General features: G+C 37.0%; 1 long non-coding RNA gene across 1 annotated transcript; it reads right to left on the bottom strand.

Annotated features, from left to right (window-relative positions):
* Positions 1–3,459: 3,459 nt before the first annotated feature.
* LOC124395828 lies at positions 3,460–12,063 on the bottom strand. Its single transcript, XR_006927684.1, has 4 exons — positions 11,805–12,063; positions 11,517–11,705; positions 8,954–9,426; positions 3,460–5,452 (listed from the first exon to the last, which is right to left on the bottom strand). It is a non-coding gene; the product is annotated as an uncharacterized LOC124395828 (long non-coding RNA).
* Between the last annotated feature and the right edge of the window lie 291 nt (positions 12,064–12,354).

Genomic DNA, 12,354 nt, shown 5'->3' with positions numbered 1-12,354 from the left:
ACCTTAACACGTTTGCCTTTTTTCACTTTTTCCTATTCTTTTTGTTTCTTCTCTATTCCTTCATCTTTCCCAGCAGCCCAGTGGTATGGTGGCTTTTGCCTGTACAAAAAAAATTATGGCAGATAAATGCCAAATTCTAAAATCAAGAAAAACGGTTATTCTCCCATCTCTGTAAGATTCCGTGCTCCTTTCTCTCTTATCTTTATCTAATGCCCTCCCCCTTCATAATTTCCATCCGAACAAGTACTCTCTCTTTCCTGCACTCCCTAATTAAGGGACTTTTTCTTATTCCCTTATTTTTTTGTGGTCTTCATCGTTGTTTTCAACCTTGGTGTGCAGAGTGTGAAAACAGATCTGATGGACTGCATGCCTCCAGCTCCACCCCACTCACGCTTCAGCAGGTATGGGCCACATGACTGACAGCTCTTAGGTCATCTTCCTATTTCTCACACTGGCGAAGTGTGGGTGGTATAAAGGAGGAAAAATAGATTGAGAGTGAGATAGATATTTGGAATGTCTGAGACCCTGATTGCTTTCATCATGTCATGCTATCAGAGCTATTGTGCACTGTGGTATTATTAGGGTTTGCCATATATTGCCACATGGGAGGCATCATGTTTGCTGCAACACCACAAAACCTATTCAAAAGTCTCTTTTCCTGGCGGATTTAAAGAAACTAGTGTGTGTGCGTTAGGGAATAAGGGGTGTATTGATAGGAGAGAGGCATGCAAGAAATGCTTCAGTCTGGCTGTCAGGCTGGGTCACCCAAGACTCCCTTGAGAAAAAGTGCTGTCACTGGGAGATCTCAAACCAAGCTTAAACAATGGGTAAATTTTACCTCGCATCTAGCATTTTAAATATGCGCCAAGTTTTTATGGGCTACAAGCGTTGAAAAACAGCAAAGTTTTATAATGTATTTTGCATATGCTGAATTCATATCTATTTTCCAATTTTAATATGACACGTACATATGTTTTTTTGTTTTTTTTTATATATACAAAAATCAACCCCTGCTCGCAGATTCTATCTCCTGATTTACAAGCCAACAATGACAGACAGACAGTTTTCTGAAGGGCAGTGGAGCTGTGACACCGGTGCTCCCAGAGGCCTCCCCAACAGCCTTCTCAAGTCTCCCACTGGCTTGGGGGTTGGGGGATTGTTTTTTCTAAATCTTTTGCGGGAACTGTGCCGATGTGCCTCTCTGCATGAAAAAAATGACAGCGGGACAAACTCTCACCTTTCTGGTCAGTGCGTTCCCAGGCTTTCCACAGGGAAATGGCTTCATAATTTCACCTCTCTCTCCTTCTCCCTTCTCTCTTTTTTGCCTGTTTTTATGGTGGTCTTTAAAGCTAGTGGAGGCACGTAATGGGACGCTCTGCAGCCTGGCACAGCCGGCCCACACAAAGCCTGCTGGGAGACATGGCGAGTAGACCTGCGAGTCTGGGCAGGGCCTGAGAGGGGCGGAGGCGCACTGGGACTGGCCCATCCTGTTTGGACAGAGGGGGTGTGAAAAGCAACTCTCCCCTCCTGAAAGATCATTTCGTTGTTGGCTGGATCCCCTCATTTGTCCTGTTGTCTCTTCCCATTCTCCCAGCATGCCACTGTTGGGGCCTTTTCAGGATGTGTTTCTGTTGCCTCAATAAGTTAATGTATGTATTACGATGTGCTGTTTCTCATTTTGACATCTTCGTTGACTGAGAACAAGCATGTTGACTTTCTGCTTCATGTGGCGTTTGCATCAATATTGATTTTAAGTAAGTTATGACTCTTTTACAATGTATGTGTGTGTGCATTCTGATCTGAGAAATAAGTGTTAACCTGTTCATCGCTCTGCCCTGGCATGTCCTCAGCAGACGCCATATTGATTTAGTTTTTTCGGCAAGATCTTCCATTGTCCATGGCCTTTACCGCTGGGATTAATCTAATTGTTTATCTCTGGATCTCGTTCCTGCCTTTGCTCCCTTCTGCCTCATTATGTGCCAAGAATTGACAAGTCGAGTCTCCACACTCTCCAATCACGCTTTACAACATGTCGATCAGCAGAACACTACAGATGGCCTGCCTCTCAGCAGACCCTCCCACATGGAATGTTACAAATATGACAACATGGCACACTTGTGCAAATTCAGCAACACACATACACTTCCACACTGCATCCACTGTTGGATGCACTTGAGCACACACAGAGAATCTCACAATGGCATGTATTGCAGCATAAAGGCACGCACTCTTACTCACATAAAAACCCCCACATTCACTTATGTGAATTCTATGTCTAGATAAATCTCTTCCACAATGCAAGGTGGAATAAGTCTTTATAAAATACAATTTTATAACACACAAAAAACACACAAAGATAATTTTACACTTTACAAGATAACAGCATGAATAATGTCTTCGAGTTCTTGTCAGCCCTAGTGGTGTAGCCGGCCACATTTATAAGTGCAACACAATTCCGGCAATAAATAAATAAACCCATGCCAAAAAGACTGTCAAAGTGCTTCCCTCATCAGGCTGAATAGATTTTACTTGTAGTACAGGCTGAGATCTTTTCCACTTTTTTCCAATTTTTTTTATTTCTGCTTCTTTTGTTTTTCCCCCTCATTGTTTTCCAGCAGCATCCCAAACGGTCTCAGGCGCATGGAAGCCCCGTGGTCAGGTTTTATCACCGAGTTAACTCTACAGAAGTAGGCTAGATCAATACACACATTCTCCAAGAGTAGTAGGGTGATGCATGTAGCGATACAGAGCCTTGTGGATGTGTGGGCATGTGTGTGTGTGTGTGTGTGTGTGTGTGTGTGTGTGTGTGTGTGTGTGTGTGTGTGTGTGTGTGGGGGTGCCTTCAGGAGAGAATCAATGGGCTGACAGAGGCCTTGCTTTGTTCTTTCATAGCACTCAGATGTTCAACATGCTTTACATGATTGCTTAAAGGTTTTTGGTAGCTGGCTTGTTTGTTTGCTACACATATTTTTCTGGTTTCCCTTTACTTTAGTCAGGTTTTGCATATAAGACTTGAATAAGAGCTTGCATTGTATTTAACATTAGAATTTAATATTTGACTGTTCTTTATCTGTGAAATCAAATCGCTGTGCAACGATTAATATACTGTTTATTTTATCAATATTGACATAAAATTGCTTATTTACTTATTAATAAAGACATGTTTATATATATATATATATAATATTATGGCTGTCAAAATTAATGCATTAATAATGTGTTAATGCAAATTAATTTTAACGGCACTAATTTCATTAACATGCTACATTTGTATAAAGCATCTACTTTTTTGCCCATGCTCATGTTGTTTACAATTTTATTGTAAAAACTTATTCATTTAAAGTACATTTAGAACAGATAAAATTGTGTGATTAAGTTGCAATTAATCACGCGTTACCTCATGACAATCATTAATCATTAAAAATTATTTACACATTATTTACACATATTACACTGGTAAACTGGCGTATCCTGATTTTTATTTGCAACAGTCTGTCCCCTTGGGCAAAAGCTTCCACTAGTTCATTTCTTTTTTTTTTGTATTTACATTTGTCTTCTCTTCATCATTTATTAACAACACATTAGTAGTTAGCAACACAGTCTTCTTTATTTATGTGCATATTGATTGTAATGTTTTGGCTGGCACATGAGCCACATAATCTACTGTGTAATATTAGACACTCTTACCTTTTCCTCTTTACATCATACTTTTATTCCATGGATAATGATACAATTTTTTAAATTAGTTTTTTTAGTGTTTGTGCGGACAAGGCCAGAATTCGTTTACTGATTTCCAATGTTGGCATTTTATGTCTTTTGAATATTCAAAAAAAAAAAAAAAAACAAGCCAGAATTTATCAAATAAATGCTTCTCTATTGTGGATAATATTATGAGTTGGTTTGCAACACATATTTGCTTTTTTATGAGAGTAAATTCCTGTAAATTGTGTTCTATAGCAATGCAGCTACACTTCTCAATTACTGAGAAAACTTAAATAACTTTGAAAAAACTGTGAAGAATTCATAATAAACACCTTTTTTATATTTAGGCTATTGCTTAAATTAAATAAATATAAAGACCGAGCACAGTTTTATAGTAAGAAATCAAAACAGGTTATTTTATTTCACATGCAACTTTTTCACTTTGTATGCAAATCTAGAATTTCAAAAAAGGTATTGTGCTTGTTTTATAAAAACAAACTTCTTTAAAGTACTCAGTTATTGTTGTGCATGCCTTTACATTTCTGAATCACTACTTACTGCCCAAGCACTTTTGGAAATAATAACCAAGACTAACAGGCCACTTGTACATATCATACAAACTTTTTAGACACATTGAGAACAAAATTCCCACTCCATTTCTCAACAATTCTGATAATGAATGTTGCTAAGAATGGTTGAGCTCAGCATCTGAGTGTCTGGGCCCTTGTTCTGCACATTCATGTGAAGGACTTTTTTTTTCAGACCTCATGCACTTTTTCAGGTCTTAGTATAAGGAATTTTGTTGTTTATCATTGTTCGTTTGCTTATGCAATTCTACCTATAATGAGTTAACCACTTGGCTCTTCAAAAGTTCTCTAAAATTACTTCTCTCAAGACCTAGTGTGTGTGAAGTCTGTGCTTCGTCTGAAAGATACTGACCACTGAGGGACAAGTAGGTGTCAATAGATATGTTCTTGGTTTTGGTGGAACCCTTAGAAGAGTGAGCTCTTTGCTGTGCCCTAATAAGACGTGCACAGATGCTCCCTTGTTTGAGTGCGGCCCCCGTGTCTTATTTGTAGTCTGGCCTCCCAGTCTCAGATAGAGACTCCATCGGCTGAGCTGGAAGGTCTCATTAAGAGAGGCGAACGAAAACCCGGGGTCATGGTACATAAAGATGCCGTGAGCTAAGGAGCATGCTGCTAAGATGAGCTTGGAGCTTCTCCTTGGATCAAGGATTCAATCCTCTTCAGACCTCTGGCCCTCCCTGCCATGACCTCCCATCTCAGGCATTATTTGATGAAGCGGCGCTTGATAATTATTTTGCGTGGATGGAGAAGAGGGCACATAGTGTGAAAGGAGGGTGTCACTCAGAGGGAAAGGATAGCAGGGATGACAGAAAAGAGAAAGCAAATCAGGAGAGAGAGATGGACAGAGAGTGTAAGGGATAGAGAAAAAAAAGATCAAAAGCAGGCCTTTCACTTTTCATGCCTCAGAAGGCTCCAAAGAGGATAAGGAACAATCGGCCCTGGGGTCTCCTGTCCTCTCTGGCAATTAGACTCAGCTGATGAAGTGAATGGTATGAATGGCAGGGTTCAAGGCCTTCTCCAGGATTCACACAACAGGGTGTGTTTTCCCCTACTCCTCCTTTCTTTCGCTTTCCCCTCTGAGTGGCACGAATGCGGCTGAAATATTTCCAAATGAAGACAATGTGGTCCAAGGTGCCAAATCTTAATCACGGGGGCTGATGAGACTGAAGAGGCGGGAGGGAGAGAAGAAGGGTGTGAGAGCTGCTCAGGAAAACACAAACTAGCATGTGCACGCATATACATTCAATACTGTGTAATCTTTGTGCCTTATCAAGCCATTAAAAAAAAGGAATTACTTTGTACAGAAATTCACCTTTGTTTAGCTATACACTATTGTCTCAGTATATGAAATACAAGAAAATGTATATTTAAACATGATAATTACCAGAGTGTTTTAGATTAATAGACATCACAGATGGTGCTTTGTCTGAAACTGATGGCACTCTGGTTAAAAGAAATCCAGGGGATATTAAAGGCTATTATTTTTGAATATAAAGAAAGATCAATAATTCAAAGTGAGACAATTTTCTACTGTCAATTTAACGCATTTAAAACTGCACAACACAAGCATGACAAACTAAAATTTAGATATGCTTAATAGATGTCTTCCTTTCTTTAACCTTACTCCTTTGTTTGAAGATAATATCTTGGGTTTTTATCTTATTTGAAATTAACTTAATTTAGCATGAGGGTAAGGTTTTTCTCTTTCTCTCCCAGTACCCCCTTGGGTGTGTTTTCTCAGCCATTCCTAATACACTATATAGTAAATGGCTCCAAAGGCAAAGCCCATGCTGCCACACTGCACTAAAACCTTAAGATGCTTAGTGATATTCTTTTATCTGGCCCAGTGACGATGTGTTTAAAAGAACAATTCAGCTTGTCCAAACTTTGAGGGTTCAAAGTCCCAGAAGTATGGGGTCAGAATGCCAATGAGCTAAATAAAGATTGACCAGAATAGACTTGGAAGGGGATTTGAAACTTAGGCTTCTGAATCCCTTTGATCTACACAGAGTTGCAGGCCACTATGATGCTAAATATCAAACACAAATGACTGCATCTGTGCCAGCATTTTATGTGCTTGGTCAATACTATTTGCATATAAGACTTATCTCAGTAAAGTTTGTTGTTTTGTAGATGGCATACTGGTGTGATATTAGGAGATGAGGATAAATTGTAGCTGTTACAAGTGTGTGTGTGTGTGTGTGTGTGTGTGTGTGTGTGTGTGTGTGTGTGTGTGTGTGTGTATGCTTGTGCATGTGCATGTGCTACTGTGCATTTTAACTGTTAACAAAAGCCTAGCTGCTAACTGACCCAACAACCATTACCGACCCAACTGTTTTCAATACCTTACTATTCGAATGCCTGAGGTTTCCCATTCATTTATATTGACAAAATTCCTGTATGAATTAGGTTAAAAAAAGACTTTAGGCTGCAATATAGCAAAATGCTAAGACACGTTTACCTATTAGGTATGTAGGTGTGCTTTTCAGAGTCACCCAAAAATAAGTTTATATAAAAAAAAAAGGTTTTATTCCCTAGAAGAAGCAATTTTGGAAGTCTATTATGTAGTCACATTATTATCAAAATTATTATAATAAAGAAGCTCAATTATCACTTGATTACAATTAACATATTTAGAAAATAATTGCACCACATTTTGAAATTTTGTTATAGATTTGTAGATATGTTTATATATCTGTTTTCGAATTTCACCAATTCATATTAGTTAAAAAATATTCTCATGTGGCATAAATGACAAGCTAAAATGTCTGAAATTGCTCTCTCTCTCTCTCTCTCTCTCTCTCTCTCTCTCTCTCTCTCTATATATATATATATATATATATATATATATATATATATATATATATATATATATAAAATCTCCTCTATTTAAGATATATAAGCTGAAAAGGATATAAGATATAGCTTAATGATGTTACACTGCTAGTTTGATACTGATAGTGGTAAAGAATGCCTCAAGACAGTGTGTATTGCTGATTGAATTTTGGAGATAACAGTAAATTAAAAACACTCAGATGAAAATCTGAGCTCATACACCACAGCCCTTCGATTTATGAAAATGTCCTAAACATTTGTCAGAAGTACACAGAGAAATTCTACATATAGAATATACCCATTTCTCTTTTTCTAAGGTGTTAAATATTAGCCTACAATATAATAGTGTGTATTTATCAGCATTGTAAATTACTAATTTGCTGGCAGTTGTTGAATAATTGGTGTAGTTACACATATTACATAAATATAATCACAAATAGTGTAAATTCAGCCAGGAATCTTTAGATAATGGCTGTCTTATTTTAATTGTTCACATATTTTTCTTTTCCTGTGTGACATGGTCATTATTTGGCAGTCAACGCTTATCAGCAAAATCGCCTAGGATTAATGGGCTCACTTCGACTGGTAAAAAAAATGTTGAAGTTGTCCCGATTATCAGTGCAAGAAAAAAAATAATGGTTATTTGTCACTGCTTAAAGCTGGCAAAATAAGTAATCTAACAAAACAATTTAGCCACATTATTAACTCTTCTCTGCAAAACTATCTTTGTGAAGGGCAAAAGGCACAGATTGCTATATATACAATTGTTGTTGTTTTTTTGTTTTTTGTAGTTTATTTGCTCAGGCAATCCTTGTGCGCTTTCCTTACAAAGAGGGATTGTGCTTAAACTTTATTTAAACTCTGGGTAACTGGCATTAAGTCAAACACACACACACATACACAGACACACACAACAGACACACACTGTACCAACAGCAGATAAGATTGTACATTTCTATGACTTGATTCATGGAATATAATGAGTATAGTGCGTGACATTTTGACAAGGCCAGCGTAAGGTCATACTCTTAAAACATTCTACTCAGGGTGTTCTGCATTTTGGAGTGGCTGGGAAATGTAGCTTTATGCTGTGAGTTGTCATCTTATCTCTGTGCTAAAAGTAGTAAGACTTGCACAAGTAATGAGAGAGATAATTACTGTATTTCAAGTGCATGTCAGATTTCACTGGTTCCAATTGCAACATTAGACAAAAGTGAGAGATCTACATCAAATATTTCTTTATATCATTGGGATCAAGTGAAATTTTTTATTTTCTTTATAGACTCTGTTAGAAATTTCCTATCTTTTCTGTCTAATATAAGTGTTTGTAGTTTTCATTTCTCTCACACATAACACTACATTTTACACATTGTTCTATTTTTAAACTATGCAAACTACGTATGTTGAACACTCATGTAATAGGAAATTAGTGCTTCTGTTAAACTGATATTGTGTGATATATGAGTTGTGTGGCAAAGGGCCAATAATATATCTTAATTCACACAGAAGTAAGCCATTCGCATACAGTAGAAGACATGCTTAGAAGACATGTCGGCTTTCAACACCATATGATATGAAGGTTTTTATCACCTTTCACAGCACTTGCAAAAAAAAAAAAAAGATTAAAGGATTTTACACTGAATCTAATGTATATTTAGACTTGCTCTAATGTGTTGCTTTTAATATAATGACTAGCCATTATATAATAGTTTTTTCCTGTCTCATGCAAGTGAGACAATAAAATGAATTTGTTGACTCAGAATAAATAGACTTGCATGCACAGTAGAACTCAAACAAGAGTGAATTGCCCTGCCAATATGTATGCTCACCCCTGGATGGCCTGCTGCACAGAGAAGGTGGGAGTTTCCACGAGGGGAGCAATCTTCATGGCAGCACCTCCACTTCATCCTCCACTTTTATCTACATTCATTTTTTCTTGTCTCCTTCCTTCAAAGTATCTATTAGCGACATACCGCTATCTGTTTGTGGGGTGTTTGCTCCTTTTTTCATCTTGAATGTTTGATATATTGGAGAAAGAATGATTCTTCGCTGCAATGAGACCAGCACATGGCCTCAGTAAGACAAATTGCTCCAGAACGCCTAAATGGCAGTCAATGATAACTCATTGTAAGGAGTGTAAGTGACTTTCAATTGAGTGGCTGGGGGGACCGGAGAGTAATGGCAGTTCACTGGTGAAAAATAGATGTTTGGGTCTCTGTAATTACTCCATTAGGGGGCTCTCTGTTAATCTGCCAAACACTGGCAAGTCATTTTCCTGGTAGTGGCCAGTCAGTGCAAGAAGCTGCAGGTGGACAGAAGGGATTATTTATACACGTTAAGAATTTCTCAATACTCAGAACATTAGAAAATATTTCTTTTTATTGTGATCCCATCTAGATTTACTAAAAACTTGTTATAACATAACTAGTTTATTAATTTGTTTAAATAAAAACAAATATAAATCCTAATTTATTATACTTTATTAATGAGACCATTTATATTTTTTATATATTTATATGTATTAAATACTTAAATACCTTGTTATCTATATTCCTGCCTAGTAAAAATACTAAATACTAAATACTAAAAGCGACTTAAGAGAAAGGCAACAGAACAAAAGAAGTCAACCATCCAGGCGAACATAATGATAAAATTTTTTTGACCATTTAGTGTCCAGAGAGGTACTGCTTTTATTCTCTAGACAAACACTTGTGATGGTGGACGAGGGGAGAATGGAGGAGATACAGCAATATGGTCCTAAGAGTTCAGTTTCACTAAACAGTCTGTTTTTCTTTTCAGTAGACCCCAAAAACACAGCTGCAAGTTGTGCAGCTTCACCACAAACTAGGAAGGCAACCTTATGTACCAGCCTTCACTTCCCATCTGCTTCTAATGTTGTCACTCAAGATTAAGTAATGGGCTTAAAATTGCTTCTTCTTTTTTCTGTGCTGAAAACCAATGCTGGAAAAAATAATAATAACATGATGTCTGCCCCATCACGATAACAAACAAGATAGATCCTTTGGTTTTCGTCTTTATGCTGTCTACGAAGGTTTGAAGTTGATAGATGAAACTTGTTAGCATTCAACACTCACACTGTGTTTTAGGTTAACAACCTGATATTAATTATGTGGTCTACCTACTATTATGATCAGGGCCCCTTTCAGTGGGCAAAATTAATTGCTTGTGGTAGTCTATAACACTGAGAAGACTATATGACTTTTTGTTTTTTCAAGCTCAAGCTTTATGAGCTATTATCTAAATTCTATGGAGTATTTCAGTTTGCAATTCATATATAATGCCCACTGTACGCTCTTCATGATTTGTTAATTTGAGAACTTTCAGAATGTTAACTACAGCCAACAATCAAACAAATACTATAGTAAACCCAATTCATTAAATATATATCATTGAAAAAATTTAATGAAAAAAATTATTGGACACAATAAATGTTCATGGGTATACTAAAGCTACTGAGGTTTTTTTTACTACCAGTTCAGCAAAGAGGCTATAATTAGCACATGCGGTAAGATTTTGACTTAAAACAATAAAGCAAGCATTGGAAATTAAATCTTTATATTAAGTATAGAAATATATATAAAACATATATATATATATATATATATATATATATATATATATATATATATATATATATATATATATATATATATCTTGTCTTCAATCATAATTTTTTTAGTGCATAATTTCACTCAGATCCAGTTAGCATTCTGGATAATTTGAGTGAGTTCATAAAACTTGTGTTTAAAAAGCACTTGTAATTCCAGACATGCTTGAATGTGTGAGAATATCTCTCTCGTAGGTTCACGGTTCTCACTAAGGTTCACGTTTCTACGGACAGCCGATTCACACAGCTTCACAGTAACGGCTCGCCGGCTTCATTTATTTCAATCTGGTGGACTATAGCGCCCCTCAGTGGGTGAGCGCACTCGCTTTGCTTTTTGTTTGTCGCTGTTTATTAAGAGGCGTGCTGTGAAGCGTGTCACTTCTGCCGAGCGCCGTCTCAGCTCAGAATTCAGCCATTATTTGATTCATTGTACTGTATACTGCACCCAAATCTAAAATACACTACCCGCCGCATTTCTTTTACTTGTTTTATTTCTATATTTAAAACACATTTTCTTAAAATAATATATTACCACAATGGAGCCTTACCGCCAGTCCACAGCATAATCAGCTGGCAGTTGATTACTAGCTATACCACTTGACATTTTATATATATATATATATATATATATATATATATATATATATATATATACATACATATATACACACACACACACACACACACACACACACACACACACACACACACAAGATAAATATATATAATACATACAAAAAAAATAAATTTTATAGACACACTACCTGTTTACTTTAATGCTCCTCTGCTGACATGGTCAAACTCTGTATAAAGCTGGAATTGTTTTTACATTAGTCGAGAACATGGTTGAATGTTTTTGTAGACTGTAATGTGATGCAGCCTTGAATATCAGTCTCCTCTACAGAAATGTGAAGCTGTACTACAGGAGAGCTATCACCAGCATGTGTTGTGACCTGCTTTAAAAAAAAAAAGTAAGGTTTACCTTGATTAGCTGTGATTGATTAATTAATAACAGATCATTTGAGCATGCACGCTGAGTTCTCACCACGCACCGGCCCTGTGGCAAGGTGGGGGTTCAGGCCAAGAGCTTGCTGTGGGTGTAATTGTGTTCAGCAGGGTGGTCTGGTGATGAAAGAGGGAAGGAGAACGATAGAGAGAGAGAGAGAAAGACACTGACCTCCTGCTCTTGGGAGAAACCTGTTTTAACATGTTCACTCAATGCCTCCACTCTTTCTATGACACCTAACTACAGGGTATGAAGAAAGAGCGTGCTGAACTAAAGCTCCCCAACCATATGCTGACAACCATGCCTTTTTGCTCTAATAATCACATCCAAGAGCTGTCCTCCATTTAAGGTTATGCTGTGTAGTGCAAGTGGTGCTTTCTTTTTATTGTTCTCTTTTTTTCTTTATTGTATTTTTAACACATTAACATGTCTTCTCAGCATCACATTGTATGTTCAGCAAATTTCATTAAAGGTTTTTTTTTGGGTTTTTTTTTATCTACACAGACTTCTTGTTCTCTCATGCTCCCAGACTACTTCATGCCTCTTCTACCTCTATGCCTCTGTTTGCAGGTGGAATGGTTCAAAAGGTATATAGT

Source organism: Silurus meridionalis, chromosome 13 (assembly GCF_014805685.1).
Source record: "Silurus meridionalis isolate SWU-2019-XX chromosome 13, ASM1480568v1, whole genome shotgun sequence".
NCBI classification, from domain to species: Eukaryota; Metazoa; Chordata; class Actinopteri; order Siluriformes; family Siluridae; genus Silurus; species Silurus meridionalis.
The sequence above is the reverse complement of the archived record's forward strand: the minus strand, read 5'-3'. Positions and strand labels throughout refer to the sequence as shown.